The 5,819-nt window shown below is 36.5% G+C and overlaps 1 non-coding gene across 1 annotated transcript; it reads right to left on the bottom strand.

Annotated features, from left to right (window-relative positions):
* Positions 1-1,684: 1,684 nt before the first annotated feature.
* Positions 1,685-1,788, bottom strand: LOC130977622 (small nucleolar RNA R71). Its single transcript, XR_009085308.1, has one exon. It is a non-coding gene; the product is annotated as a small nucleolar RNA R71 (small nucleolar RNA).
* Positions 1,789-5,819: the final 4,031 nt, after the last annotated feature.

Raw genomic sequence — 5,819 nt, 5'->3', positions numbered from 1 at the left:
TCCCACTATTGATTTACATAAGTATTTCTATCCTATTTTATTTTCTGTTTATTATTAATTTTCGAACCTATCATGAATCAATTTAATCTGCCTAACTGAGATTTACAAGGTGACCATAGCATGCTTCATACCAACAATCTCTGTGGGATCGACCCTTACTCATGTAAGGTATTACTTGGATGACCCATTACACTTGCTGGTTAAGTTGAACGGAGTTGTGTCCACACATAGCTTATTTTTCTCTCTCATAATTAAAATATTCAAAAATCAAAAAAATATCTTTTCCTTATTTTTCTCATAATTTTCGAAAATTTGAGTTGACTTAGTCAAAAATTTTCAAAATTAGTTGTTTCTTACAAGTCAAGTCAAATTTTCAATTTTAAAAATCTTATCTTTTCAAAATCTTTTTCAAAAATTATATCTTTTTCATTTTTTTTCTATTTTTCGAAAATTTCAAAAATCTTTTTCAAAATATTTTCAAAATCTTTTTCTTATCTTTATATCATATTTTCGAAAATTCACTAATAATTAATGTGATTGATTCAAAAATTTGAAGTTTGTTACTTTCTTGTTAAGAAAGGTTCAATCTTTAAATTCTAGAATCCTATCTTTTAGTTTCTTGTTAGTTAAGTAATTAATTTTAATTTTAAAAATTAAATCTTTTTATCATTTATCATATCTTTTTTCAAAATTTGATTTAAAAATATCTTATCTAACTTCTTATTTTCTTATCTTTTTAAATTTGACTTTAATATCTTTTTCAACTAACTATTTGACTTTTTGTTTGTTTCTTATCTTTTTCAAAACCACCTAACTACTCTTTCCTCTCTAATTTTCAAAAATATCTCACCCTTTTTTCAAAAATTCTTTTTAATTAACTAATTGTTTCAAATTTTAATTTTAATTTTAATTCATCTTTAATTTTCGAAATTACTAACTCCTTTTCAAAAATATTTTCGAAAATCCCTCTCTCATCTTCTTCTATTTATTTATTTAATTACTAACACTTCTCTTCACCTCTCTCCATCTAAATATCCGAACCCACTCTTCTACATTCTTCTCCCCTTTCTTCTTCTACTAACATAAAGGAATCTCTATACTGTAACATAGAGGATTCCTCTTCTTTTCTTGTTTTCTTCTCTTTCATATGAGCAGGAACAAGGAAAAAGGAACTCTTGTTGAAATTGATCCTGAACCTGAAAGGACTCTGAAGAGGAAACTAAGAGAAGCTAAATTACAACAATCTAAAGGTAACCTTTCAGAAATATTAGAACAAGAGAAGGAGATGGCAGCCGCACCCAACAACAATAATGCAAGGAGAATGCTTAGTGACTTCACAAAGCCAACGTCCAAATTTGATGGAAGAAGCATCTTCATTCCTGCCATTGGAGCAAGCAATTTTGAGCTGAAACCTCAGCTAGTTGCCTTAATGCAACAAAACTGCAAGTTCTATGGACTTCCATCTGAAGATCCTTACCAGTTTTTAACTGAGTTCTTGCAGATTTGTGAGACTGTTAAGACGAATGGAGTTGATCCTGAAGTCTACAGACTCATGCTTTTCCCTTTTGCTATAAGAGACAGAGCTAGAATATGGTTGGATTCACAACCTAAGGATAGCCTGGACTCCTGGGATAAGCTGGTCACGGCCTTCTTGGATAAATTCTTTCCTCCTCAAAAACTGAGCAAGCTTAGAGTGGATGTTCAGACCTTCAAACAAAAAGATGGTGAATCCCTCTATGAAGCTTGGGAAAGATACAAGCAGTTGACCAAAAGGTGTCCATCTGACATGTTTTCAGAATGTACCATATTAGATATATTCTATTATGGTCTATCTGAGTTTTCGAAAATGTCATTGGACCATTCTGTAGGTGGATCTATTCACCTAAAGAAAACGCCTGAAGAGGCTCAAGAACTCATTGACATGGTTGCAAATAACCAATTCATGTACACTTCTGAGAGGAATTCCGTGAATAATGGGACACCTCAGAGGAAGGGAGTTCTTGAAATTGATGCTCTGAATACCATATTGGCTTAGAACAAAGGGTTGACTCAGCAAGTCAACATGATCTCTCAAAGTCTGAATGGATGGTAAAATGCATCCAACAGTACTAAAGAGGCAGCTTCTGAAGAAGCTTATGATCCTGAGAACCCTACAATGTCAGAGGTTAATTACATGGGTGAACCTTATGGAAACACCTATAATTCATCATGGAGAAATCATCCAAATTTCTCATGGAAGGATCAACAAAAGCCTCAACAAGGCTTTAACAATGGTGGACGCAATAGGCTAAGCAATAGCAAGCCTTTTCCATCATCTTCTCAGCAACAGACAGAGAATTCTGAACAAAGCACTTCTAATTTAGCAAATTTAGTCTCTGATCTGTCAAAGGCCACCTTAAGTTTCATGAGTGAAACAAGGTCCTCCATTAGAAATCTGGAGGCACAAGTGGGCCAGCTGAGTAAGAAAGTCATTGAAATTCCTCCCAGTATTCTCCCAAGCAATACAGAAGAGAATCCAAAAGGCGAGTGCAAGGCCATTGATGTGATCAATATGGCCGAATGCACAAGGGAGGAGAAGGACGACAATCCTAGTGAGGAAGACCTCCTGGGACGTCCTTCAAGCAAGAAGGAGTTTCCTATTAAGGATCCAAAGGAATCTGAGGCTCATATAGAGACCATAGAGATTCTATTAAATCTCCTTCTGCCATTCATGAGCTCTGAAGACTATTATTCCTCATAAGAGGATGAAGATGTGACTGGAGAGCAAGTTGCTCAATATTTAGGAGCTATCATGAAGCTGAATACCAAGTTGTATGGTAATGAGACTTGGGAAAGTGAACCTTCCTTGCTCATTAATGAACTAGATACCTGGATTCAGCAAATTCTACCTCAAAAGAGACAAGATCTTGGCAAGTTCTTAATACCTTGTACCATAGGCACCATGACCTTTGAAAAAGCTCTATGTGATCTGGGGTCAGGGATAAATCTTATGCCACTCTCTGTAATGGAGAAGCTGGGGATCATTGAGGTACAACCTGCCTTGTTCTCATTACAATTGGTAGACAAGTCATTGAGACAAGCTTATGGAATAGTAGAGGACGTGTTAGTAAAGGTTGAAGGCCTTTACATCCCTGCTGATTTCATAATATTAGACACTAGGAAGGAAGAGGATGAATGCATTATCCTTGGAAGACCTTTCCTAGCTACAGCAGGAGCTGTGATAGATGTCAACAGAGGTGAATTAGTCCTTCAATTGAATGGGGACTACCTTTTGTTTAAGGCACATGGCCATCCCTCTGTGACAAAAGAGAGTAAGCATGAAGAACTTCTCTCAGTTCAGAGTCAAGAAGAGCCCCCATAATCAAACTCTAAGTTTGGTGTTGGGACTATACAACATTGACCTGATCACCTGTGAGGCTCCATGAGAGCCCACTGTCAAGCTAATGACATTAAAAGAGCGCTTGTTGGGAGGCAACCCAATTTTATTTATCTAATTTTTATTTTATTATTATTTTGTGTTTTATTAGGTACATGATCATGAGGAGTCACGAAAAAAATATAAAAATTAAAAACAGAATCAAAAACAGAAGAAGAAAAATCACACCCTGGAGGGAGGACAGACTGGCGTTCAACGCCAGTGAGGAGCATCTGGCTGGCGTTCAACGCCAGAACAGAGCATGAATCTAGCGCTAAATGCCAGAAACAAGCAACATCCTGGCGTTTGAACGCCAGGAATGTGCCTTGAGGAAAGCTGGCACTGAACGCCAGTAACACGCATGAAACTGGCGTTCAACGCCAGAAACATGCTGCACATGGGCGTTGAACGCCCAGAGTGTGCATCATCTCGGCATTTAAACGCCAGAATGGTGTGTAGAGGCATTTTACATGCCTAATTGGTGCAGGGATGTAAATCCTTGACACCTCAGGATCTGTGAACCCCACAGGATCCCCACCTACCTCACCCTCTCTCTCCATTCATGGTCATCCCTTCTGTTTTTCATTCACCACCTACATCTATCCACTCTTCCCCATACACCCCACCTACCTTTAAAATTCAAATTCTCTTTCCCACCCAATCCCACCCATATAGCCGAATACACACATCCCTCAATCTCCTCCATATCTTCTTCTTATTCTTCATCTTTTCTTTCTTCCCTTGCTCGAGGGCGAGTAATTTTCTAAGTTTGGTGTGGTAAAAGCATAGGTTTTTGCTTTTCCATAATCGTTAATGGCACCTAAGGCTAGAGACATCCAAAAAAAAAAAAGAAGAAGAGAAAAAAGGGAAGACAAAAGCTTCTACCTCTGAGTCATGGGAGATGGAAAGACTCATGTAAAGGGTTTATAGCTCAGTGGTAGAACATTTGACTGCAAATCAAGAGATCCATGACATACCTCAGGGGATAAATTGTCCTCCACACAATTATTGGGAGCAACTAAGGATAGGAACACCAAAATTACTAGGGATCATGCAACAAAAGCAAGGAAGAGACATAAAGGAGCTCAAAAAGCACCATTGGACCTTCAAGAAGACGCCACGCTCACTCAAGTGGATTCATTCCTTATTCTTATTTCTTTCTGCTTTTCGATTTTTATGCTGTGTTTATCTATGTTTTGTGTCTCTATTTCATGATCATTAGTATGTAGTAACCATGTCTTAAAGCTATGAATAAAATCCATTAATCCTTCACCTCTCTTAAATGAAATATATTTTAATTCAAAAGAACAAGAAGTACATGAATTTCAAATTTATCCTTGAATTTAGTTTAATTATATTGATGTGGTGACAATACTTTTTGTTTTCTGAATGAATGCTTAAACAGTGCATATTTTTTATCTTGTTGTTTATGAATGTTAAAATTGTTGGCTCTTGAAAGAATGATGAACAAAGAGAAATGTTATTGATAATCTGAAAAATCATGAAATTGATTCTTGAAGCAAGAAAAAGCAGTGAAAAAGCAAAGGCTTGCAAAAAAAAAAAAACTGGCGAAAAAAAATATAGAAAAAGCAAGCAGAAAAAGCCAATAGCCCTTAAAACCAAAAGGCAAGGGTAAAAAGGATCCAAGGCTTTGAGCATCATTGGATAGGAGGGCCCAAGGAAATAAAATCCAGGCCTAAGCGGCTAAATCAAGCTGTCCCTAACCATGTTCTTGTGTCATGAAGGTCCAAGTGAAAAGCTTGAGACTGAGTGGTTAAAGTCGTGATCCAAAGCAAAAAGAGTGTGCTTAAGAGCTCTGGACACCTCTAACTGGGGACTCTAGCAAAGCTGAGTCACAATCTGAAAAGGTTCACCCAATCATGTGTCTGTGGCATTTATGTATCCGGTGGTAATACTGGAAAACAAAGTACTTATGGCCACGGCCAAGACTCATAAGTAGCTGTGTTCAAGAATCAACATACTTAACTAGAAAAGTCAATAACACTATCCAAAATTCTAAGTTCCTAGAGAAGCCAATCATTCTAAACTTCAAAGGAAAAAGTGAGATGCCAAAACTGTTCAGAAGCAAAAAGCTACAAGTCCCACTCATCTAATTATAATTAATATTCATTGATATTCGGGAATTTATAGTATATTCTCTTCTTTTTATCCTAATTTATTTTCAGTTGCTTGTGGACAAGCAACAATTTAAGTTTGGTGTTGTGATGAGCGGATAATTTATACGCTTTTTGGCATTGTTTTAGGTAGTTTTTAGTAAGTTCAAGCTTCTTTTAGGGATGTTTTCATTAGTTTTTATGTTAAATTTGCATTTCTAGACTTTACTATGAGTTTGTGTGTTTTTTTGTGATTTCAGGTAATTTCTGGCTGAAATTGAGGGACTTGA

The sequence above is a fragment of the Arachis stenosperma genome, chromosome 4 (assembly GCF_014773155.1).
Source record: "Arachis stenosperma cultivar V10309 chromosome 4, arast.V10309.gnm1.PFL2, whole genome shotgun sequence".
In the NCBI taxonomy this organism is placed as follows: domain Eukaryota; kingdom Viridiplantae; phylum Streptophyta; class Magnoliopsida; order Fabales; family Fabaceae; genus Arachis; species Arachis stenosperma.
Note: the sequence above shows the minus strand (reverse complement) of the source record. Positions and strands in the feature narration are given on the sequence as shown.